We start from the raw sequence: 25,923 nt of genomic DNA, 5'->3' as shown, positions 1-25,923 counted from the left end.
ATCTGCACAATTTAATAATTTAATTAATATTACCTAATTTGTTTATCATTTTCTGCAATCACTGTGCGTTTAAGCAAGTTTTAAAACTAGCTGTGAAATTGTTGATGCTGTTGTTGATCTGAATGTTGCTGACAGAGCCTTAGGATACGTCTCTATACACATGAGTGAGGGGATGGATGCACTATTCTATGGAGGCCTCTGAAGAGAAAAAAATTATCCCAATTTTATATTGAGAGGGATGGTTAATTCCTTTTTAATGCAGACAACGTTAAAAGTCCCTGTTCTGCCGTTGATCTTTTGCATGCATGCTATCATGTATTAGTTTACTCTGTATTTTGATCACATGTCAAACTAAAGAATTTTTGGTCGTATTTTTGTTCCTAATTTTGAAGCAATTGTAAAATAAAAATGTTGTTCTTTTCCGCCGCCATGCTTCGTCTTACTTGTGAAGGTTATGCTTGCATTGAACTTGCTTTGTAGACAGTAAGATCCTGCCGGCATTAATTCTCCACTGTGTGGTAATTTTGAGAAATTGCGCACGTTTCTTATCCCGTCAGAATCGGTAAAACTAACGCCATGCGAATGTGTCTTAGCGCAGAGTTTAAAATATTTACGGTTTCCGGTCAATGAAGGCAGTTTGAAATAAAACAAAAACGGTTAAACTTTCTGGATGCGCAAACTCTCGCTCTTGGCAAAACGGTGCAGATAGTTGAGATAAAGGACTGTTACTCGATGAGATTTCGAATCCATCACTCCTTAAACGTGGAGAACATGGATCCAGAAGGTATTAATGATTATAGTGATTAAATGATAATAAAGTTGTAGCTCCCGGTATGTGACAGACGAAATGAACGGCCAAGTCTGCATTGGCCTAATGCTTGTTAGTTTTGAGGTAAAGCTGATAAGTAACACCTTTGGTTTTCGAGGTAAAATAACCGACCTGTTGAATAATTCAACTTTAATCTACAGAAACAAATGTATTTTGAACTGCAAACGGATACATTGGAAGCAGAGTTTTAAAATGAGAAAATGTAACGATGTGATAGGAAATGCCGTTCGTTATACTCCCCTTCTGTCTCCCATTCTTGCTCATCTTGTTTAAATAATAAGAAAATGAAAAGCAAGATCACTGTTAGTGACAAAAGTGCAGGACTAAATGTGTTTCATTTAATATTTATTCATTTGGATATGTGTGAGAGTAAGCGTATGTATGGATGTTGTCTTCCGGTTTAGCTTTCTTAGCTTTATCGGTAATTCACATTATTTCATTTATCTGACAATCTGAAGCCCATGGACTCATTTTAAACTGATTTTGTAGTAGAGTATTTATCCAGTTATTGTCATGTTCTTATATATCTCTCTGTGTTCCATTTTGTCCCAGTTCATGAGTTTGTGGAGGACAAGTTCATCTCCATTCTGGTTGTGAACTTCGAGAGGAGCCCACTGACCATGGAGAACTTGCAGTCTCTGGCCCTCAGTGTCCCTTCATTTTATTGGCGGCTCACTGGGGAGGAGTTGGATCCCAGCCTATTGCACGTAGCAACTGCACGGCTGCAAGTGGTACATCATGGTACAGAGACTGGTGTCCAGCATGGGGATGGAGAATCACCAGCTGAGGAGGATGACCATTACGGACAGGAGCTGCCATCACCCAGCTCTAGAAGGGAGGCTTCCCCTGCAGCTCCAGCATCCACGACTGAGGATGCTAATGGGCTTCCTGAGGCTCTCCCCTTGGCCTGGGGTGAAGATGAGCCCTCATCTCCATCCTTATCTGTGGCTTCTGACACTCAACCTGGAAGTCAGATTGAGCCAGAACATGCTGAGCCCTCCAGCTCCACCTTCTGGATCCCTGTGGGCCCTAACAGCACGTGGCAGCAGCTTGAGATCGAAGGCCGCAACTACCTGCGGAAGCTGGATGAGCTCAGCATCCCCGAGGGACTCTGGAGCATTACGGACTACGGCGATGACCACACCGTGGTCATGTCCGTGCATGTCCCCGTGCATGTGAGCAGTTCTCTGCGAACATGGGGCATGAGGCAGGAGGAGAGGCCTCCTCAGAGGCCCGCTGGCACCAGTCAGAGGAAGCGCAAGGCCGAGCCCGACGACACCAGCGGCTCAAGTTCTCCTCCACCGCACAAGAGGCCCATGCGCTTCTGACTGGATTCCATGTTTTTACGCTGTAAGTTACATTTTTATTTCAACATAATTAGAAGATCCCGCAGGAAAATATTAGTCAGTTACTTAATAAATGACCAAAAAGTAGTTGAATAGGACAGCTGGCCAACGTGTCTGTGTGCTTCCACTGACTGGCACCCTGACATATAATGATTTTTAACAACGAGGGGGAAAATTCATACAGTAAATTAGTTAACAATAATTAGTAATCAAGTATAGTTCTCATTTATCATAATGTAAAATTCAATAACCTTTTCTGTCTATTAATCTGCACAATTTAATAATTTTATTAATATTACCTAATTTGTTTATCATTTTCTGCAATCACTGTGCGTTTAAGCAAGTTTTAAAACTAGCTGTGAAATTGTTGATGCTGTTGTTGATCTGAATGTTGCTGACAGAGCCTTAGGATACGTCTCTATACACATGAGTGAGGGGATGGATGCACTATTCTATGGAGGCCTCTGAAGAGAAAAAAATTATCCCAATTTTATGTTGAGAGGGATGGTTAATTCCTTTTTAATGCAGACAACGTTAAAAGTCCCTGTTCTGCCGTTGATCTTTTGCATGCATGCTATCATGTATTAGTTTACTCTGTATTTTGATCACATGTCAAACTAAAGAATTTTTGGTCGTATTTTTGTTCCTAATTTTGAAGTAATTGTAAAATAAAAATGTTGTTCTTTTCCGCCGCCATGCTTCGTCTTACTTGTGAAGGTTATGCTTGCATTGAACTTGCTTTGTAGACAGTAAGATCCTGCCGGCATTAATTCTCCACTGTGTGGTAATTTTGAGAAATTGCGCACGTTTCTTATCCCGTCAGAATCGGTAAAACTAACGCCATGCGAATGTGTCTTAGCGCAGAGTTTAAAATATTTACGGTTTCCGGTCAATGAAGGCAGTTTGAAATAAAACAAAAACGGTTAAACTTTCTGGATGCGCAAACTCTCGCTCTTGGCAAAACGGTGCAGATAGTTGAGATAAAGGACTGTTACTCGATGAGATTTCGAATCCATCACTCCTTAAACGTGGAGAACATGGATCCAGAAGGTATTAATGATTATAGTGATTAAATGATAATAAAGTTGTAGCTCCCGGTATGTGACGGACGAAATGAACGGCCAAGTCTGCATTGGCCTAATGCTTGTTAGTTTTGAGGTAAAGCTGATAAGTAACACCTTTGGTTTTCGAGGTAAAATAACCGACCTGTTGAATAATTCAACTTTTATCTACAGAAACAAATGTATTTTGAACTGCAAACGGATACATTGGAAGCAGAGTTTTAAAATGAGAAAATGTAACGATGTGATAGGAAATGCCGTTCGTTATACTCCCCTTCTGTCTCCCATTCTTGCTCATCTTGTTTAAATAATAAGAAAATGAAAAGCAAGATCACTGTTAGTGACAAAAGTGCAGGACTAAATGTGTTTCATTTAATATTTATTCATTTGGATATGTGTGAGAGTAAGCGTATGCATGGATGTTGTCTTCTGGTTTAGCTTTCTTAGCTTTATCGGTAATTCACATTATTTCATTTATCTGACAATCTGAAGCCCATGGACTCATTTTAAACTGATTTTGTAGTAGAGTATTTATCCAGTTATTGTCATGTTCTTATATATCTCTCTGTGTTCCATTTTGTCCCAGTTCATGAGTTTGTGGAGGACAAGTTCATCTCCATTCTGGTTGTGAACTTCGAGAGGAGCCCACTGACCATGGAGAACTTGCAGTCTCTGGCCCTCAGTGTCCCTTCATTTTATTGGCGGCTCACTGGGGAGGAGTTGGATCCCAGCCTATTGCACGTAGCAACTGCACGGCTGCAAGTGGTACATCATGGTACAGAGACTGGTGTCCAGCATGGGGATGGAGAATCACCAGCTGAGGAGGATGACCATTACGGACAGGAGCTGCCATCACCCAGCTCTAGAAGGGAGGCTTCCCCTGCAGCTCCAGCATCCACGACTGAGGATGCTAATGGGCTTCCTGAGGCTCTCCCCTTGGCCTGGGGTGAAGATGAGCCCTCATCTCCATCCTTATCTGTGGCTTCTGACACTCAACCTGGAAGTCAGATTGAGCCAGAACATGCTGAGCCCTCCAGCTCCACCTTCTGGATCCCTGTGGGCCCTAACAGCACGTGGCAGCAGCTTGAGATCGAAGGCCGCAACTACCTGCGGAAGCTGGATGAGCTCAGCATCCCCGAGGGACTCTGGGGCATTACGGACTACGGCGATGACCACACCGTGGTCATGTCCGTGCATGTCCCCGTGCATGTGAGCAGTTCTCTGCGAACATGGGGCATGAGGCAGGAGGAGAGGCCTCCTCAGAGGCCCGCTGGCACCAGTCAGAGGAAGCGCAAGGCCGAGCCCGACGACACCAGCGGCTCAAGTTCTCCTCCACCGCACAAGAGGCCCATGCGCTTCTGACTGGATTCCATGTTTTTACGCTGTAAGTTACATTTTTATTTCAACATAATTAGAAGATCCCGCAGGAAAATATTAGTCAGTTACTTAATAAATGACCAAAAAGTAGTTGAATAGGAAAGCTGGCCAACGTGTCTGTGTGCTTCCACTGACTGGCACCCTGACATATAATGATTTTTAACAACGAGGGGGAAAAATTCATACAGTAAATTAGTTAACAATAATTAGTAATCACCTATAGTTCTCATTTATCATAATGTAAAATTGAAAAACCTTTTCTGACTATTAATCTGCACAATTTAATAATTTAATTAATATTACCTAATTTGTTTATCATTTTCTGCAATCACTGTGCGTTTAAGCAAGTTTTAAAACTAGCTGTGAAATTGTTGATGCTGTTGTTGATCTGAATGTTGCTGACAGAGCCTTAGGATACGTCTCTATACACATGAGTGAGGGGATGGATGCACTATTCTATGGAGGCCTCTGAAGAGAAAAAAATTATCCCAATTTTATATTGAGAGGGATGGTTAATTCCTTTTTAATGCAGACAACGTTAAAAGTCCCTGTTCTGCCGTTGATCTTTTGCATGCATGCTATCATGTATTAGTTTACTCTGTATTTTGATCACATGTCAAACTAAAGAATTTTTGGTCGTATTTTTGTTCCTAATTTTGAAGCAATTGTAAAATAAAAATGTTGTTCTTTTCCGCCGCCATGCTTCGTCTTACTTGTGAAGGTTATGCTTGCATTGAACTTGCTTTGTAGACAGTAAGATCCTGCCGGCATTAATTCTCCACTGTGTGGTAATTTTGAGAAATTGCGCACGTTTCTTATCCCGTCAGAATCGGTAAAACTAACGCCATGCGAATGTGTCTTAGCGCAGAGTTTAAAATATTTACGGTTTCCGGTCAATGAAGGCAGTTTGAAATAAAACAAAAACGGTTAAACTTTCTGGATGCGCAAACTCTCGCTCTTGGCAAAACGGTGCAGATAGTTGAGATAAAGGACTGTTACTCGATGAGATTTCGAATCCATCACTCCTTAAACGTGGAGAACATGGATCCAGAAGGTATTAATGATTATAGTGATTAAATGATAATAAAGTTGTAGCTCCCGGTATGTGACGGACGAAATGAACGGCCAAGTCTGCATTGGCCTAATGCTTGTTAGTTTTGAGGTAAAGCTGATAAGTAACACCTTTGGTTTTCGAGGTAAAATAACCGACCTGTTGAATAATTCAACTTTTATCTACAGAAACAAATGTATTTTGAACTGCAAACGGATACATTGGAAGCAGAGTTTTAAAATGAGAAAATGTAACGATGTGATAGGAAATGCCGTTCGTTATACTCCCCTTCTGTCTCCCATTCTTGCTCATCTTGTTTAAATAATAAGAAAATGAAAAGCAAGATCACTGTTAGTGACAAAAGTGCAGGACTAAATGTGTTTCATTTAATATTTATTCATTTGGATATGTGTGAGAGTAAGCGTATGCATGGATGTTGTCTTCTGGTTTAGCTTTCTTAGCTTTATCGGTAATTCACATTATTTCATTTATCTGACAATCTGAAGCCCATGGACTCATTTTAAACTGATTTTGTAGTAGAGTATTTATCCAGTTATTGTCATGTTCTTATATATCTCTCTGTGTTCCATTTTGTCCCAGTTCATGAGTTTGTGGAGGACAAGTTCATCTCCATTCTGGTTGTGAACTTCGAGAGGAGCCCACTGACCATGGAGAACTTGCAGTCTCTGGCCCTCAGTGTCCCTTCATTTTATTGGCGGCTCACTGGGGAGGAGTTGGATCCCAGCCTATTGCACGTAGCAACTGCACGGCTGCAAGTGGTACATCATGGTACAGAGACTGGTGTCCAGCATGGGGATGGAGAATCACCAGCTGAGGAGGATGACCATTACGGACAGGAGCTGCCATCACCCAGCTCTAGAAGGGAGGCTTCCCCTGCAGCTCCAGCATCCACGACTGAGGATGCTAATGGGCTTCCTGAGGCTCTCCCCTTGGCCTGGGGTGAAGATGAGCCCTCATCTCCATCCTTATCTGTGGCTTCTGACACTCAACCTGGAAGTCAGATTGAGCCAGAACATGCTGAGCCCTCCAGCTCCACCTTCTGGATCCCTGTGGGCCCTAACAGCACGTGGCAGCAGCTTGAGCTCGAAGGCCGCAACTACCTGCGGAAGCTGGATGAGCTCAGCATCCCCGAGGGACTCTGGGGCATTACGGACTACGGCGATGACCACACCGTGGTCATGTCCGTGCATGTCCCCGTGCATGTGAGCAGTTCTCTGCGAACATGGGGCATGAGGCAGGAGGAGAGGCCTCCTCAGAGGCCCGCTGGCACCAGTCAGAGGAAGCGCAAGGCCGAGCCCGACGACACCAGCGGCTCAAGTTCTCCTCCACCGCACAAGAGGCCCATGCGCTTCTGACTGGATTCCATGTTTTTACGCTGTAAGTTACATTTTTATTTCAACATAATTAGAAGATCCCGCAGGAAAATATTAGTCAGTTACTTAATAAATGACCAAAAAGTAGTTGAATAGGAAAGCTGGCCAACGTGTCTGTGTGCTTCCACTGACTGGCACCCTGACATATAATGATTTTTAACAACGAGGGGGAAAAATTCATACAGTAAATTAGTTAACAATAATTAGTAATCACCTATAGTTCTCATTTATCATAATGTAAAATTGAAAAACCTTTTCTGACTATTAATCTGCACAATTTAATAATTTAATTAATATTACCTAATTTGTTTATCATTTTCTGCAATCACTGTGCGTTTAAGCAAGTTTTAAAACTAGCTGTGAAATTGTTGATGCTGTTGTTGATCTGAATGTTGCTGACAGAGCCTTAGGATACGTCTCTATACACATGAGTGAGGGGATGGATGCACTATTCTATGGAGGCCTCTGAAGAGAAAAAAATTATCCCAATTTTATATTGAGAGGGATGGTTAATTCCTTTTTAATGCAGACAACGTTAAAAGTCCCTGTTCTGCCGTTGATCTTTTGCATGCATGCTATCATGTATTAGTTTACTCTGTATTTTGATCACATGTCAAACTAAAGAATTTTTGGTCGTATTTTTGTTCCTAATTTTGAAGCAATTGTAAAATAAAAATGTTGTTCTTTTCCGCCGCCATGCTTCGTCTTACTTGTGAAGGTTATGCTTGCATTGAACTTGCTTTGTAGACAGTAAGATCCTGCCGGCATTAATTCTCCACTGTGTGGTAATTTTGAGAAATTGCGCACGTTTCTTATCCCGTCAGAATCGGTAAAACTAACGCCATGCGAATGTGTCTTAGCGCAGAGTTTAAAATATTTACGGTTTCCGGTCAATGAAGGCAGTTTGAAATAAAACAAAAACGGTTAAACTTTCTGGATGCGCAAACTCTCGCTCTTGGCAAAACGGTGCAGATAGTTGAGATAAAGGACTGTTACTCGATGAGATTTCGAATCCATCACTCCTTAAACGTGGAGAACATGGATCCAGAAGGTATTAATGATTATAGTGATTAAATGATAATAAAGTTGTAGCTCCCGGTATGTGACGGACGAAATGAACGGCCAAGTCTGCATTGGCCTAATGCTTGTTAGTTTTGAGGTAAAGCTGATAAGTAACACCTTTGGTTTTCGAGGTAAAATAACCGACCTGTTGAATAATTCAACTTTTATCTACAGAAACAAATGTATTTTGAACTGCAAACGGATACATTGGAAGCAGAGTTTTAAAATGAGAAAATGTAACGATGTGATAGGAAATGCCGTTCGTTATACTCCCCTTCTGTCTCCCATTCTTGCTCATCTTGTTTAAATAATAAGAAAATGAAAAGCAAGATCACTGTTAGTGACAAAAGTGCAGGACTAAATGTGTTTCATTTAATATTTATTCATTTGGATATGTGTGAGAGTAAGCGTATGCATGGATGTTGTCTTCTGGTTTAGCTTTCTTAGCTTTATCGGTAATTCACATTATTTCATTTATCTGACAATCTGAAGCCCATGGACTCATTTTAAACTGATTTTGTAGTAGAGTATTTATCCAGTTATTGTCATGTTCTTATATATCTCTCTGTGTTCCATTTTGTCCCAGTTCATGAGTTTGTGGAGGACAAGTTCATCTCCATTCTGGTTGTGAACTTCGAGAGGAGCCCACTGACCATGGAGAACTTGCAGTCTCTGGCCCTCAGTGTCCCTTCATTTTATTGGCGGCTCACTGGGGAGGAGTTGGATCCCAGCCTATTGCACGTAGCAACTGCACGGCTGCAAGTGGTACATCATGGTACAGAGACTGGTGTCCAGCATGGGGATGGAGAATCACCAGCTGAGGAGGATGACCATTACGGACAGGAGCTGCCATCACCCAGCTCTAGAAGGGAGGCTTCCCCTGCAGCTCCAGCATCCACGACTGAGGATGCTAATGGGCTTCCTGAGGCTCTCCCCTTGGCCTGGGGTGAAGATGAGCCCTCATCTCCATCCTTATCTGTGGCTTCTGACACTCAACCTGGAAGTCAGATTGAGCCAGAACATGCTGAGCCCTCCAGCTCCACCTTCTGGATCCCTGTGGGCCCTAACAGCACGTGGCAGCAGCTTGAGATCGAAGGCCGCAACTACCTGCGGAAGCTGGATGAGCTCAGCATCCCCGAGGGACTCTGGGGCATTACGGACTACGGCGATGACCACACCGTGGTCATGTCCGTGCATGTCCCCGTGCATGTGAGCAGTTCTCTGCGAACATGGGGCATGAGGCAGGAGGAGAGGCCTCCTCAGAGGCCCGCTGGCACCAGTCAGAGGAAGCGCAAGGCCGAGCCCGACGACACCAGCGGCTCAAGTTCTCCTCCACCGCACAAGAGGCCCATGCGCTTCTGACTGGATTCCATGTTTTTACGCTGTAAGTTACATTTTTATTTCAACATAATTAGAAGATCCCGCAGGAAAATATTAGTCAGTTACTTAATAAATGACCAAAAAGTAGTTGAATAGGAAAGCTGGCCAACGTGTCTGTGTGCTTCCACTGACTGGCACCCTGACATATAATGATTTTTAACAACGAGGGGGAAAAATTCATACAGTAAATTAGTTAACAATAATTAGTAATCACCTATAGTTCTCATTTATCATAATGTAAAATTGAAAAACCTTTTCTGACTATTAATCTGCACAATTTAATAATTTAATTAATATTACCTAATTTGTTTATCATTTTCTGCAATCACTGTGCGTTTAAGCAAGTTTTAAAACTAGCTGTGAAATTGTTGATGCTGTTGTTGATCTGAATGTTGCTGACAGAGCCTTAGGATACGTCTCTATACACATGAGTGAGGGGATGGATGCACTATTCTATGGAGGCCTCTGAAGAGAAAAAAATTATCCCAATTTTATATTGAGAGGGATGGTTAATTCCTTTTTAATGCAGACAACGTTAAAAGTCCCTGTTCTGCCGTTGATCTTTTGCATGCATGCTATCATGTATTAGTTTACTCTGTATTTTGATCACATGTCAAACTAAAGAATTTTTGGTCGTATTTTTGTTCCTAATTTTGAAGTAATTGTAAAATAAAAATGTTGTTCTTTTCCGCCGCCATGCTTCGTCTTACTTGTGAAGGTTATGCTTGCATTGAACTTGCTTTGTAGACAGTAAGATCCTGCCGGCATTAATTCTCCACTGTGTGGTAATTTTGAGAAATTGCGCACGTTTCTTATCCCGTCAGAATCGGTAAAACTAACGCCATGCGAATGTGTCTTAGCGCAGAGTTTAAAATATTTACGGTTTCCGGTCAATGAAGGCAGTTTGAAATAAAACAAAAACGGTTAAACTTTCTGGATGCGCAAACTCTCGCTCTTGGCAAAACGGTGCAGATAGTTGAGATAAAGGACTGTTACTCGATGAGATTTCGAATCCATCACTCCTTAAACGTGGAGAACATGGATCCAGAAGGTATTAATGATTATAGTGATTAAATGATAATAAAGTTGTAGCTCCCGGTATGTGACGGACGAAATGAACGGCCAAGTCTGCATTGGCCTAATGCTTGTTAGTTTTGAGGTAAAGCTGATAAGTAACACCTTTGGTTTTCGAGGTAAAATAACCGACCTGTTGAATAATTCAACTTTTATCTACAGAAACAAATGTATTTTGAACTGCAAACGGATACATTGGAAGCAGAGTTTTAAAATGAGAAAATGTAACGATGTGATAGGAAATGCCGTTCGTTATACTCCCCTTCTGTCTCCCATTCTTGCTCATCTTGTTTAAATAATAAGAAAATGAAAAGCAAGATCACTGTTAGTGACAAAAGTGCAGGACTAAATGTGTTTCATTTAATATTTATTCATTTGGATATGTGTGAGAGTAAGCGTATGCATGGATGTTGTCTTCTGGTTTAGCTTTCTTAGCTTTATCGGTAATTCACATTATTTCATTTATCTGACAATCTGAAGCCCATGGACTCATTTTAAACTGATTTTGTAGTAGAGTATTTATCCAGTTATTGTCATGTTCTTATATATCTCTCTGTGTTCCATTTTGTCCCAGTTCATGAGTTTGTGGATAACAAGTTCATCTCCATTCTGGTTGTGAACTTCGAGAGGAGCCCACTGACCATGGAGAACTTGCAGTCTCTGGCCCTCAGTGTCCCTTCATTTTATTGGCGGCTCACTGGGGAGGAGTTGGATCCCAGCCTATTGCACGTAGCAACTGCACGGCTGCAAGTGAAACATCATGGTACAGAGACTGGTGTCCAGCATGGGGATGGAGAATCACCAGCTGGGGAGGATGACCATTACGGACAGGAGCTGCCATCACCCAGCTCTAGAAGGGAGGCTTCCCCTGCAGCTCCAGCATCCACGACTGAGGATGCTAATGGGCTTCCTGAGGCTCTCCCCTTGGCCTGGGGTGAAGATGAGCCCTCATCTCCATCCTTATCTGTGGCTTCTGACACTCAACCTGGAAGTCAGATTGAGCCAGAACATGCTGAGCCCTCCAGCTCCACCTTCTGGATCCCTGTGGGCCCTAACAGCACGTGGCAGCAGCTTGAGATCGAAGGCCGCAACTACCTGCGGAAGCTGGATGAGCTCAGCATCCCCGAGGGACTCTGGGGCATTACGGACTACGGCGATGACCACACCGTGGTCATGTCCGTGCATGTCCCCGTGCATGTGAGCAGTTCTCTGCGAACATGGGGCATGAGGCAGGAGGAGAGGCCTCCTCAGAGGCCCGCTGGCACCAGTCAGAGGAAGCGCAAGGCCGAGCCCGACGACACCAGCGGCTCAAGTTCTCCTCCACCGCACAAGAGGCCCATGCGCTTCTGACTGGATTCCATGTTTTTACGCTGTAAGTTACATTTTTATTTCAACATAATTAGAAGATCCCGCAGGAAAATATTAGTCAGTTACTTAATAAATGACCAAAAAGTAGTTGAATAGGAAAGCTGGCCAACGTGTCTGTGTGCTTCCACTGACTGGCACCCTGACATATAATGATTTTTAACAACGAGGGGGAAAAATTCATACAGTAAATTAGTTAACAATAATTAGTAATCACCTATAGTTCTCATTTATCATAATGTAAAATTGAAAAACCTTTTCTGACTATTAATCTGCACAATTTAATAATTTAATTAATATTACCTAATTTGTTTATCATTTTCTGCAATCACTGTGCGTTTAAGCAAGTTTTAAAACTAGCTGTGAAATTGTTGATGCTGTTGTTGATCTGAATGTTGCTGACAGAGCCTTAGGATACGTCTCTATACACATGAGTGAGGGGATGGATGCACTATTCTATGGAGGCCTCTGAAGAGAAAAAAATTATCCCAATTTTATATTGAGAGGGATGGTTAATTCCTTTTTAATGCAGACAACGTTAAAAGTCCCTGTTCTGCCGTTGATCTTTTGCATGCATGCTATCATGTATTAGTTTACTCTGTATTTTGATCACATGTCAAACTAAAGAATTTTTGGTCGTATTTTTGTTCCTAATTTTGAAGCAATTGTAAAATAAAAATGTTGTTCTTTTCCGCCGCCATGCTTCGTCTTACTTGTGAAGGTTATGCTTGCATTGAACTTGCTTTGTAGACAGTAAGATCCTGCCGGCATTAATTCTCCACTGTGTGGTAATTTTGAGAAATTGCGCACGTTTCTTATCCCGTCAGAATCGGTAAAACTAACGCCATGCGAATGTGTCTTAGCGCAGAGTTTAAAATATTTACGGTTTCCGGTCAATGAAGGCAGTTTGAAATAAAACAAAAACGGTTAAACTTTCTGGATGCGCAAACTCTCGCTCTTGGCAAAACGGTGCAGATAGTTGAGATAAAGGACTGTTACTCGATGAGATTTCGAATCCATCACTCCTTAAACGTGGAGAACATGGATCCAGAAGGTATTAATGATTATAGTGATTAAATGATAATAAAGTTGTAGCTCCCGGTATGTGACGGACGAAATGAACGGCCAAGTCTGCATTGGCCTAATGCTTGTTAGTTTTGAGGTAAAGCTGATAAGTAACACCTTTGGTTTTCGAGGTAAAATAACCGACCTGTTGAATAATTCAACTTTTATCTACAGAAACAAATGTATTTTGAACTGCAAACGGATACATTGGAAGCAGAGTTTTAAAATGAGAAAATGTAACGATGTGATAGGAAATGCCGTTCGTTATACTCCCCTTCTGTCTCCCATTCTTGCTCATCTTGTTTAAATAATAAGAAAATGAAAAGCAAGATCACTGTTAGTGACAAAAGTGCAGGACTAAATGTGTTTCATTTAATATTTATTCATTTGGATATGTGTGAGAGTAAGCGTATGCATGGATGTTGTCTTCTGGTTTAGCTTTCTTAGCTTTATCGGTAATTCACATTATTTCATTTATCTGACAATCTGAAGCCCATGGACTCATTTTAAACTGATTTTGTAGTAGAGTATTTATCCAGTTATTGTCATGTTCTTATATATCTCTCTGTGTTCCATTTTGTCCCAGTTCATGAGTTTGTGGAGGACAAGTTCATCTCCATTCTGGTTGTGAACTTCGAGAGGAGCCCACTGACCATGGAGAACTTGCAGTCTCTGGCCCTCAGTGTCCCTTCATTTTATTGGCGGCTCACTGGGGAGGAGTTGGATCCCAGCCTATTGCACGTAGCAACTGCATGGCTGCAAGTGGTACATCATGGTACAGAGACTGGTGTCCAGCATGGGGATGGAGAATCACCAGCTGAGGAGGATGACCATTACGGACAGGAGCTGCCATCACCCAGCTCTAGAAGGGAGGCTTCCCCTGCAGCTCCAGCATCCACGACTGAGGATGCTAATGGGCTTCCTGAGGCTCTCCCCTTGGCCTGGGGTGAAGATGAGCCCTCATCTCCATCCTTATCTGTGGCTTCTGACACTCAACCTGGAAGTCAGATTGAGCCAGAACATGCTGAGCCCTCCAGCTCCACCTTCTGGATCCCTGTGGGCCCTAACAGCACGTGGCAGCAGCTTGAGATCGAAGGCCGCAACTACCTGCGGAAGCTGGATGAGCTCAGCATCCCCGAGGGACTCTGGGGCATTACGGACTACGGCGATGACCACACCGTGGTCATGTCCGTGCATGTCCCCGTGCATGTGAGCAGTTCTCTGCGAACATGGGGCATGAGGCAGGAGGAGAGGCCTCCTCAGAGGCCCGCTGGCACCAGTCAGAGGAAGCGCAAGGCCGAGCCCGACGACACCAGCGGCTCAAGTTCTCCTCCACCGCACAAGAGGCCCATGCGCTTCTGACTGGATTCCATGTTTTTACGCTGTAAGTTACATTTTTATTTCAACATAATTAGAAGATCCCGCAGGAAAATATTAGTCAGTTACTTAATAAATGACCAAAAAGTAGTTGAATAGGAAAGCTGGCCAACGTGTCTGTGTGCTTCCACTGACTGGCACCCTGACATATAATGATTTTTAACAACGAGGGGGAAAAATTCATACAGTAAATTAGTTAACAATAATTAGTAATCACCTATAGTTCTCATTTATCATAATGTAAAATTGAAAAACCTTTTCTGACTATTAATCTGCACAATTTAATAATTTAATTAATATTACCTAATTTGTTTATCATTTTCTGCAATCACTGTGCGTTTAAGCAAGTTTTAAAACTAGCTGTGAAATTGTTGATGCTGTTGTTGATCTGAATGTTGCTGACAGAGCCTTAGGATACGTCTCTATACACATGAGTGAGGGGATGGATGCACTATTCTATGGAGGCCTCTGAAGAGAAAAAAATTATCCCAATTTTATATTGAGAGGGATGGTTAATTCCTTTTTAATGCAGACAACGTTAAAAGTCCCTGTTCTGCCGTTGATCTTTTGCATGCATGCTATCATGTATTAGTTTACTCTGTATTTTGATCACATGTCAAACTAAAGAATTTTTGGTCGTATTTTTGTTCCTAATTTTGAAGTAATTGTAAAATAAAAATGTTGTTCTTTTCCGCCGCCATGCTTCGTCTTACTTGTGAAGGTTATGCTTGCATTGAACTTGCTTTGTAGACAGTAAGATCCTGCCGGCATTAATTCTCCACTGTGTGGTAATTTTGAGAAATTGCGCACGTTTCTTATCCCGTCAGAATCGGTAAAACTAACGCCATGCGAATGTGTCTTAGCGCAGAGTTTAAAATATTTACGGTTTCCGGTCAATGAAGGCAGTTTGAAATAAAACAAAAACGGTTAAACTTTCTGGATGCGCAAACTCTCGCTCTTGGCAAAACGGTGCAGATAGTTGAGATAAAGGACTGTTACTCGATGAGATTTCGAATCCATCACTCCTTAAACGTGGAGAACATGGATCCAGAAGGTATTAATGATTATAGTGATTAAATGATAATAAAGTTGTAGCTCCCGGTATGTGACGGACGAAATGAACGGCCAAGTCTGCATTGGCCTAATGCTTGTTAGTTTTGAGGTAAAGCTGATAAGTAACACCTTTGGTTTTCGAGGTAAAATAACCGACCTGTTGAATAATTCAACTTTTATCTACAGAAACAAATGTATTTTGAACTGCAAACGGATACATTGGAAGCAGAGTTTTAAAATGAGAAAATGTAACGATGTGATAGGAAATGCCGTTCGTTATACTCCCCTTCTGTCTCCCATTCTTGCTCATCTTGTTTAAATAATAAGAAAATGAAAAGCAAGATCACTGTTAGTGACAAAAGTGCAGGACTAAATGTGTTTCATTTAATATTTATTCATTTGGATATGTGTGAGAGTAAGCGTATGCATGGATGTTGTCTTCTGGTTTAGCTTTCTTAGCTTTATCGGTAATTCACATTATTTCATTTATCTGACAATCTGAAGCCCATGGACTCATTTTAAACTGATTTTGTAGTAGAGTATTTATCCAGTTATTGTCATGTTCTTATATATCTCTCTGTGTTCCATTTTGTCCCAGTTCATGAGTTTGTGGATAACAAGTTCATCTCCATTCTGGTTGTGAACTTCGAGAGGAGCCCACTGACCATGGAGAACTTGCAGTCTCTGGCCCTCAGTGTCCCTTCATTTTATTGGCGGCTCACTGGGGAGGAGTTGGATCCCAGCCTATTGCACGTAGCAACTGCACGGCTGCAAGTGAAACATCATGGTACAGAGACTGGTGTCCAGCATGGGGATGGAGAATCACCAGCTGGGGAGGATGACCATTACGGACAGGAGCTGCCATCACCCAGCTCTAGAAGGGAGGCTTCCCCTGCAGCTCCAGCATCCACGACTGAGGATGCTAATGGGCTTCCTGAGGCTCTCCCCTTGGCCTGGGGTGAAGATGAGCCCTCATCTCCATCCTTATCTGTGGCTTCTGACACTCAACCTGGAAGTCAGATTGAGCCAGAACATGCTGAGCCCTCCAGCTCCACCTTCTGGATCCCTGTGGGCCCTAACAGCACGTGGCAGCAGCTTGAGATCGAAGGCCGCAACTACCTGCGGAAGCTGGATGAGCTCAGCATCCCCGAGGGACTCTGGGGCATTACGGACTACGGCGATGACCACACCGTGGTCATGTCCGTGCATGTCCCCGTGCATGTGAGCAGTTCTCTGCGAACATGGGGCATGAGGCAGGAGGAGAGGCCTCCTCAGAGGCCCGCTGGCACCAGTCAGAGGAAGCGCAAGGCCGAGCCCGACGACACCAGCGGCTCAAGTTCTCCTCCACCGCACAAGAGGCCCATGCGCTTCTGACTGGATTCCATGTTTTTACGCTGTAAGTTACATTTTTATTTCAACATAATTAGAAGATCCCGCAGGAAAATATTAGTCAGTTACTTAATAAATGACCAAAAAGTAGTTGAATAGGAAAGCTGGCCAACGTGTCTGTGTGCTTCCACTGACTGGCACCCTGACATATAATGATTTTTAACAACGAGGGGGAAAAATTCATACAGTAAATTAGTTAACAATAATTAGTAATCACCTATAGTTCTCATTTATCATAATGTAAAATTGAAAAACCTTTTCTGACTATTAATCTGCACAATTTAATAATTTAATTAATATTACCTAATTTGTTTATCATTTTCTGCAATCACTGTGCGTTTAAGCAAGTTTTAAAACTAGCTGTGAAATTGTTGATGCTGTTGTTGATCTGAATGTTGCTGACAGAGCCTTAGGATACGTCTCTATACACATGAGTGAGGGGATGGATGCACTATTCTATGGAGGCCTCTGAAGAGAAAAAAATTATCCCAATTTTATATTGAGAGGGATGGTTAATTCCTTTTTAATGCAGACAACGTTAAAAGTCCCTGTTCTGCCGTTGATCTTTTGCATGCATGCTATCATGTATTAGTTTACTCTGTATTTTGATCACATGTCAAACTAAAGAATTTTTGGTCGTATTTTTGTTCCTAATTTTGAAGTAATTGTAAAATAAAAATGTTGTTCTTTTCCGCCGCCATGCTTCGTCTTACTTGTGAAGGTTATGCTTGCATTGAACTTGCTTTGTAGACAGTAAGATCCTGCCGGCATTAATTCTCCACTGTGTGGTAATTTTGAGAAATTGCGCACGTTTCTTATCCCGTCAGAATCGGTAAAACTAACGCCATGCGAATGTGTCTTAGCGCAGAGTTTAAAATATTTACGGTTTCCGGTCAATGAAGGCAGTTTGAAATAAAACAAAAACGGTTAAACTTTCTGGATGCGCAAACTCTCGCTCTTGGCAAAACGGTGCAGATAGTTGAGATAAAGGACTGTTACTCGATGAGATTTCGAATCCATCACTCCTTAAACGTGGAGAACATGGATCCAGAAGGTATTAATGATTATAGTGATTAAATGATAATAAAGTTGTAGCTCCCGGTATGTGACGGACGAAATGAACGGCCAAGTCTGCATTGGCCTAATGCTTGTTAGTTTTGAGGTAAAGCTGATAAGTAACACCTTTGGTTTTCGAGGTAAAATAACCGACCTGTTGAATAATTCAACTTTTATCTACAGAAACAAATGTATTTTGAACTGCAAACGGATACATTGGAAGCAGAGTTTTAAAATGAGAAAATGTAACGATGTGATAGGAAATGCCGTTCGTTATACTCCCCTTCTGTCTCCCATTCTTGCTCATCTTGTTTAAATAATAAGAAAATGAAAAGCAAGATCACTGTTAGTGACAAAAGTGCAGGACTAAATGTGTTTCATTTAATATTTATTCATTTGGATATGTGTGAGAGTAAGCGTATGCATGGATGTTGTCTTCTGGTTTAGCTTTCTTAGCTTTATCGGTAATTCACATTATTTCATTTATCTGACAATCTGAAGCCCATGGACTCATTTTAAACTGATTTTGTAGTAGAGTATTTATCCAGTTATTGTCATGTTCTTATATATCTCTCTGTGTTCCATTTTGTCCCAGTTCATGAGTTTGTGGATAACAAGTTCATCTCCATTCTGGTTGTGAACTTCGAGAGGAGCCCACTGACCATGGAGAACTTGCAGTCTCTGGCCCTCAGTGTCCCTTCATTTTATTGGCGGCTCACTGGGGAGGAGTTGGATCCCAGCCTATTGCACGTAGCAACTGCACGGCTGCAAGTGAAACATCATGGTACAGAGACTGGTGTCCAGCATGGGGATGGAGAATCACCAGCTGGGGAGGATGACCATTACGGACAGGAGCTGCCATCACCCAGCTCTAGAAGGGAGGCTTCCCCTGCAGCTCCAGCATCCACGACTGAGGATGCTAATGGGCTTCCTGAGGCTCTCCCCTTGGCCTGGGGTGAAGATGAGCCCTCATCTCCATCCTTATCTGTGGCTTCTGACACTCAACCTGGAAGTCAGATTGAGCCAGAACATGCTGAGCCCTCCAGCTCCACCTTCTGGATCCCTGTGGGCCCTAACAGCACGTGGCAGCAGCTTGAGATCGAAGGCCGCAACTACCTGCGGAAGCTGGATGAGCTCAGCATCCCCGAGGGACTCTGGGGCATTACGGACTACGGCGATGACCACACCGTGGTCATGTCCGTGCATGTCCCCGTGCATGTGAGCAGTTCTCTGCGAACATGGGGCATGAGGCAGGAGGAGAGGCCTCCTCAGAGGCCCGCTGGCACCAGTCAGAGGAAGCGCAAGGCCGAGCCCGACGACACCAGCGGCTCAAGTTCTCCTCCACCGCACAAGAGGCCCATGCGCTTCTGACTGGATTCCATGTTTTTACGCTGTAAGTTACATTTTTATTTCAACATAATTAGAAGATCCCGCAGGAAAATATTAGTCAGTTACTTAATAAATGACCAAAAAGTAGTTGAATAGGAAAGCTGGCCAACGTGTCTGTGTGCTTCCACTGACTGGCACCCTGACATATAATGATTTTTAACAACGAGGGGGAAAAATTCATACAGTAAATTAGTTAACAATAATTAGTAATCACGTATAGTTCTCATTTATCATAATGTAAAATTCAATAACCTTTTCTGACTATTAATCTGCACAATTTAATAATTTAATTAATATTACCTAATTTGTTTATCATTTTCTGCAATCACTGTGCGTTTAAGCAAGTTTTAAAACTAGCTGTGAAATTGTTGATGCTGTTGTTGATCTGAATGTTGCTGACAGAGCCTTAGGATACGTCTCTATACACATGAGTGAGGGGATGGATGCACTATTCTATGGAGGCCTCTGAAGAGAAAAAAATTATCCCAATTTTATATTGAGAGGGATGGTTAATTCCTTTTTAATGCAGACAACGTTAAAAGTCCCTGTTCTGCCGTTGATCTTTTGCATGCATGCTATCATGTATTAGTTTACTCTGTATTTTGATCACATGTCAAACTAAAGAATTTTTGGTCGTATTTTTGTTCCTAATTTTGAAGTAATTGTAAAATAAACATGTTGTTCTTTTCCGCCGCCATGCTTCGTCTTACTTGTGAAGGTTATACTTGCATTGAACTTGCTTTGTAGACAGTAAGATCCTGCCGGCATTAATTCTCCACTGTGTGGTAATTTTGAGAAATTGCGCACGTTTCTTATCCTGTCAGAATCGGTAAAACTAACGCCATGCGAATGTGTCTTAGCGCAGAGTTTAAAATATTTACGGTTTCCGGTCAATGAAGGCAGTTTGAAATAAAACAAAAACGGTTAAACTTTCTGGATGCGCAAACTCTCGCTCTTGGCAAAATGGTGCAGATAGTTGAGATAAAGGACTGTTACTCGATGAGATTTCGAATCCATCACTCCTTAAACGTGGAGAACATGGATCCAGAAGGTATTAATGATTATAGTGATTAAATGATAATAAAGTTGTAGCTCCCGGTATGTGACAGACGAAATGAACGGCCAAGTCTGCATTGGCCTAATGCTTGTTAGTTTTGAGGTAAAGCTGATAAGTAACACCTTTGGTTTTCGAGGTAAAATAACCGACCTGTTGAATAATTCAACTTTAATCTACAGAAACAAATGTATTTTGAACTGCAAACGGATACATTGGAAGCAGAGTTTTAAAATGAGAAAATGTAACGATGTGATAGGAAATGCCGTTCGTTATACTCCCCTTCTGTCTCCCATTCTTGCTCATCTTGTTTAAATAATAAGAAAATGAAAAGCAAGATCACTGTTAGTGACAAAAGTGCAGGACTAAATGCGTTTCATTTAATATTTATTCATTTGCATATGTGTGAGAGTAAGCGTATGCATGGATGTTGTCTTCTGGTTTAGCTTTCTTAGCTTTATCGGTAATTCACATTATTTCATTTATCTGACAATCTGAAGCCCATGGACTCATTTTAAACTGATTTTGTAGTAGAGTATTTATCCAGTTATTGTCATGTTCTTATATATCTCTCTGTGTTCCATTTTGTCCCAGTTCATGAGTTTGTGGAGGACAAGTTCATCTCCATTCTGGTCGTGAACTTCGAGAGGAGCCCACTGATCATGGAGAACTTGCAGTCTCTGGCCCTCAGTGTCCCTTCATTTTATTGGCGGCTCACTGGGGAGGAGTTGGATCCCAGCCTATTGCACGTAGCAACTGCACGGCTGCAAGTGGTACATCATGGTACAGAGACTGGTGTCCAGCATGGGGATGGAGAATCACCAGCTGAGGAGGATGACCATTACGGACAGGAGCTGCCATCACCCAGCACTAGAAGGGAGGCTTCCCCTGCAGCTCCAGCATCCACGACTGAGGATGCTAATGGGCTTCCTGAGGCTCTCCCCTTGGCCTGGGGTGAAGATGAGCCCTCATCTCCATCCTTATCTGTGGCTTCTGACACTCAACCTGGAAGTCAGATTGAGCCAGAACATGCTGAGCCCTCCAGCTCCACCTTCTGGATCCCTGTGGGCCCTAACAGCACGTGGCAGCAGCTTGAGATCGAAGGCCGCAACTACCTGCGGAAGCTGGATGAGCTCAGCATCCCCGAGGGACTCTGGGGCATTACGGACTACGGCGATGACCACACCGTGGTCATGTCCGTGCATGTCCCCGTGCATGTGAGCAGTTCTCTGCGAACATGGGGCATGAGGCAGGAGGAGAGGCCTCCTCAGAGGCCCGCTGGCACCAGTCAGAGGAAGCGCAAGGCCGAGCCCGACGACACCAGCGGCTCAAGTTCTCCTCCACCGCACAAGAGGCCCATGCGCTTCTGACTGGATTCCATGTTTTTACGCTGTAAGTTACATTTTTATTTCAACATAATTAGAAGATCCCGCAGGAAAATATTAGTCAGTTACTTAATAAATGACCAAAAAGTAGTTGAATAGGAAAGCTGGCCAACGTGTCTGTGTGCTTCCACTGACTGGCACCCTGACATATAATGATTTTTAACAACGAGGGGGAAAAATTCATACAGTAAATTAGTTAACAATAATTAGTAATCACCTATAGTTCTCATTTATCATAATGTAAAATTGAAAAACCTTTTCTGACTATTAATCTGCACAATTTAATAATTTAATTAATATTACCTAATTTGTTTATCATTTTCTGCAATCACTGTGCGTTTAAGCAAGTTTTAAAACTAGCTGTGAAATTGTTGATGCTGTTGTTGATCTGAATGTTGCTGACAGAGCCTTAGGATACGTCTCTATACACATGAGTGAGGGGATGGATGCACTATTCTATGGAGGCCTCTGAAGAGAAAAAAATTATCCCAATTTTATATTGAGAGGGATGGTTAATTCCTTTTTAATGCAGACAACGTTAAAAGTCCCTGTTCTGCCGTTGATCTTTTGCATGCATGCTATCATGTATTAGTTTACTCTGTATTTTGATCACATGTCAAACTAAAGAATTTTTGGTCGTATTTTTGTTCCTAATTTTGAAGTAATTGTAAAATAAAAATGTTGTTCTTTTCCGCTGCCATGCTTCGTCCTACTTGTGAAGGTTATGCTTGCATTGAACTTGCTTTGTAGACAGTAAGATCCTGCCAGCATTAATTCTCCACTGTGTGGTAATTTTGAGAAATTGCGCACGTTTCTTATCCCGTCAGAATCGGTAAAACTAACGCCATGCGAATGTGTCTTAGCGCAGAGTTTAAAATATTTACGGTTTTCGGTCAATGAAGGCAGTTTGAAATAAAACAAAAACGGTTAAACTTTCTGGATGCGCAAACTCTCGCTCTTGGCAAAATGGTGCAGATAGTTGAGATAAAGGACTGTTACTCGATGAGATTTCGAATCCATCACTCCTTAAACGTGGAGAACATGGATCCAGAAGGTATTAATGATTATAGTGATTAAATGATAATAAAGTTGTAGCTCCCGGTATGTGACAGACGAAATGAACGGCCAAGTCTGCATTGGCCTAATGCTTGTTAGTCTTGAGGTAAAGCTGATAAGTAACACCTTTGGTTTTCGAGGTAAAATAACCGAACTGTTGAAAAATTCAACTTTTATCTACAGAAACGAATGTATTTTGAACTGCAAACGGATACATTGGAAGCAGAGTTTTAAAATGAGAAAATGTAACGATGTGATAGGAAATGCCGTTCGTTATACTCCCCTTCTGTCTCCCATTCTTGCTCATCTTGTTTAAATAATAAGAAAATGAAAAGCAAGATCACTGTTAGTGACAAAAGTGCAGGACTAAATGTGTTTCATTTAATATTTATTCATTTGGATATGTGTGAGAGTAAGCGTATGCATGGATGTTGTCTTCTGGTTTAGCTTTCTTAGCTTTATCGGTAATTCACATTATTTCATTTATCTGACAATCTGAAGCCCATGGACTCATTTTAAACTGATTTTGTAGTAGAGTATTTATCCAGTTATTGTCATGTTCTTATATATCTCTCTGTGTTCCATTTTGTCCCAGTTCATGAGTTTGTGGAGGACAAGTTCATCTCCATTCTGGTCGTGAACTTCGAGAGGAGCCCACTGACCATGGAGAACTTGCAGTCTCTGGCCCTCAGTGTCCCTTCATTTTATTGGCGGCTCACTGGGGAGGAGTTGGATCCCAGCCTATTGCACGTAGCAACTGCACGGCTGCAAGTGGTACATCATGGTACAGAGACTGGTGTCCAGCATGGGGATGGAGAATCACCAGCTGAGGAGGATGACCATTACGGACAGGAGCTGCCATCACCCAGCTCTAGAAGGGAGGCTTCCCCTGCAGCTCCAGCATCCACGACTGAGGATGCTAATGGGCTTCCTGAGGCTCTCCCCTTGGCCTGGGGTGAAGATGAGCCCTCATCTCCATCCTTATCTGTGGCTTCTGACACTCAACCTGGAAGTCAGATTGAGCCAGAACATGCTGAGCCCTCCAGCTCCACCTTCTGGATCCCTGTGGGCCCTAACAGCACGTGGCAGCAGCTTGAGATCGAAGGCCGCAACTACCTGCGGAAGCTGGATGAGCTCAGCATCCCCGAGGGACTCTGGGGCATTACGGACTACGGTGATGACCACACCGTGCTCATGTCCGTGCATGTCCCCGTGCATGTGAGCAGTTCTCTGCGAACATGGGGCATGAGGCAGGAGGAGAGGCCTCCTCAGAGGCCCGCTGGCACCAGTCAGAGGAAGCGCAAGGCCGAGCCCGACGACACCAGCGGCTCAAGTTCTCCTCCACCGCACAAGAGGCCCATGCGCTTCTGACTGGATTCCATGTTTTTACGCTGTAAGTTACATTTTTATTTCAACATAATTAGAAGATCCCGCAGGAAAATATTAGTCAGTTACTTAATAAATGACCAAAAAGTAGTTGAATAGGACAGCTGGCCAACGTGTCTGTGTGCTTCCACTGACTGGCACCCTGACATATAATGATTTTTAACAACGAGGGGGAGAAATTCATACAGTAAATTAGTTAACAATAATTAGTAATCACGTATAGTTCTCATTTATCATAATGTAAAATTCAATAACCTTTTCTGACTATTAATCTGCACAATTTAATAATTTAATTAATATTACCTAATTTGTTTATCATTTTCTGCAATCACTGTGCGTTTAAGCAAGTTTTAAAACTAGCTGTGAAATTGTTGATGCTGTTGTTGATCTGAATGTTGCTGACAGAGCCTTAGGATACGTCTCTATACACATGAGTGAGGGGATGGATGCACTATTCTATGGAGGCCTCTGAAGAGAAAAAAATTATCCCAATTTTATATTGAGAGGGATGGTTAATTCCTTTTTAATGCAGACAACGTTAAAAGTCCCTGTTCTGCCGTTGATCTTTTGCATGCATGCTATCATGTATTAGTTTACTCTGTATTTTGATCACATGTCAAACTAAAGAATTTTTGGTCGTATTTTTGTTCCTAATTTTGAAGTAATTGTAAAATAAAAATGTTGTTCTTTTCCGCTGCCATGCTTCGTCCTACTTGTGAAGGTTATGCTTGCATTGAACTTGCTTTGTAGACAGTAAGATCCTGCCAGCATTAATTCTCCACTGTGTGGTAATTTTGAGAAATTGCGCACGTTTCTTATCCCGTCAGAATCGGTAAAACTAACGCCATGCGAATGTGTCTTAGCGCAGAGTTTAAAATATTTACGGTTTTCGGTCAATGAAGGCAGTTTGAAATAAAACAAAAACGGTTAAACTTTCTGGATGCGCAAACTCTCGCTCTTGGCAAAACGGTGCAGATAGTTGAGATAAAGGACTGTTACTCGATGAGATTTCAAATCCATCACTCCTTAAACGTGGAGAACATGGATCCAGAAGGTATTAATGATTATAGTGATTAAATGATAATAAAGTTGTAGCTCCCGGTATGTGACAGACGAAATGAACGGCCAAGTCTGCATTGGCCTAATGCTTGTTAGTTTTGAGGTAAAGCTGGTAAGTAACACCTTTGGTTTTCGAGGTAAAATAACCGACCTGTTGAATAATTCAACTTTTATCTACAGAAACAAATGTATTTTGAACTGCAAACGGATACATTGGAAGCAGAGTTTTAAAATGAGAAAATGTAACGATGTGATAGGAAATGCCGTTCGTTATACTCCCCTTCTGTCTCCCATTCTTGCTCATCTTGTTTAAATAATAAGAAAATGAAAAGCAAGATCACTGTTAGTGACAAAAGTGCAGGACTAAATGTGTTTCATTTAATATTTATTCATTTGGATATGTGTGAGAGTAAGCGTATGCATGGATGTTGTCTTCTGGTTTAGCTTTCTTAGCTTTATCGGTAATTCACATTATTTCATTTATCTGACAATCTGAAGCCCATGGACTCATTTTAAACTGATTTTGTAGTAGAGTATTTATCCAGTTATTGTCATGTTCTTATATATCTCTCTGTGTTCCATTTTGTCCCAGTTCATGAGTTTGTGGAGGACAAGTTCATCTCCATTCTGGTCGTGAACTTCGAGAGGAGCCCACTGACCATGGAGAACTTGCAGTCTCTGGCCCTCAGTGTCCCTTCATTTTATTGGCGGCTCA

General features: G+C 42.1%; 1 protein-coding gene across 1 annotated transcript in view; it reads left to right on the top strand.

The window, feature by feature from the left end:
* LOC140583961 (uncharacterized) overlaps positions 1–21,332 on the top strand; it is a 524,353-nt gene extending 503,021 nt beyond the window's left edge. Inside the window, exon 3 of the mRNA XM_072707883.1 lies at positions 20,917–21,332. The gene's annotated coding sequence lies outside the window, so the exon portion shown is untranslated. The remainder of the gene's footprint in view (positions 1–20,916) is intronic.
* The last annotated feature ends 4,591 nt before the right edge of the window (positions 21,333–25,923 follow it).

The sequence above is a fragment of the Paramormyrops kingsleyae genome, unplaced genomic scaffold (assembly GCF_048594095.1).
Source record: "Paramormyrops kingsleyae isolate MSU_618 unplaced genomic scaffold, PKINGS_0.4 ups27, whole genome shotgun sequence".
In the NCBI taxonomy this organism is placed as follows: domain Eukaryota; kingdom Metazoa; phylum Chordata; class Actinopteri; order Osteoglossiformes; family Mormyridae; genus Paramormyrops; species Paramormyrops kingsleyae.
The sequence above is the reverse complement of the archived record's forward strand: the minus strand, read 5'-3'. Positions and strand labels throughout refer to the sequence as shown.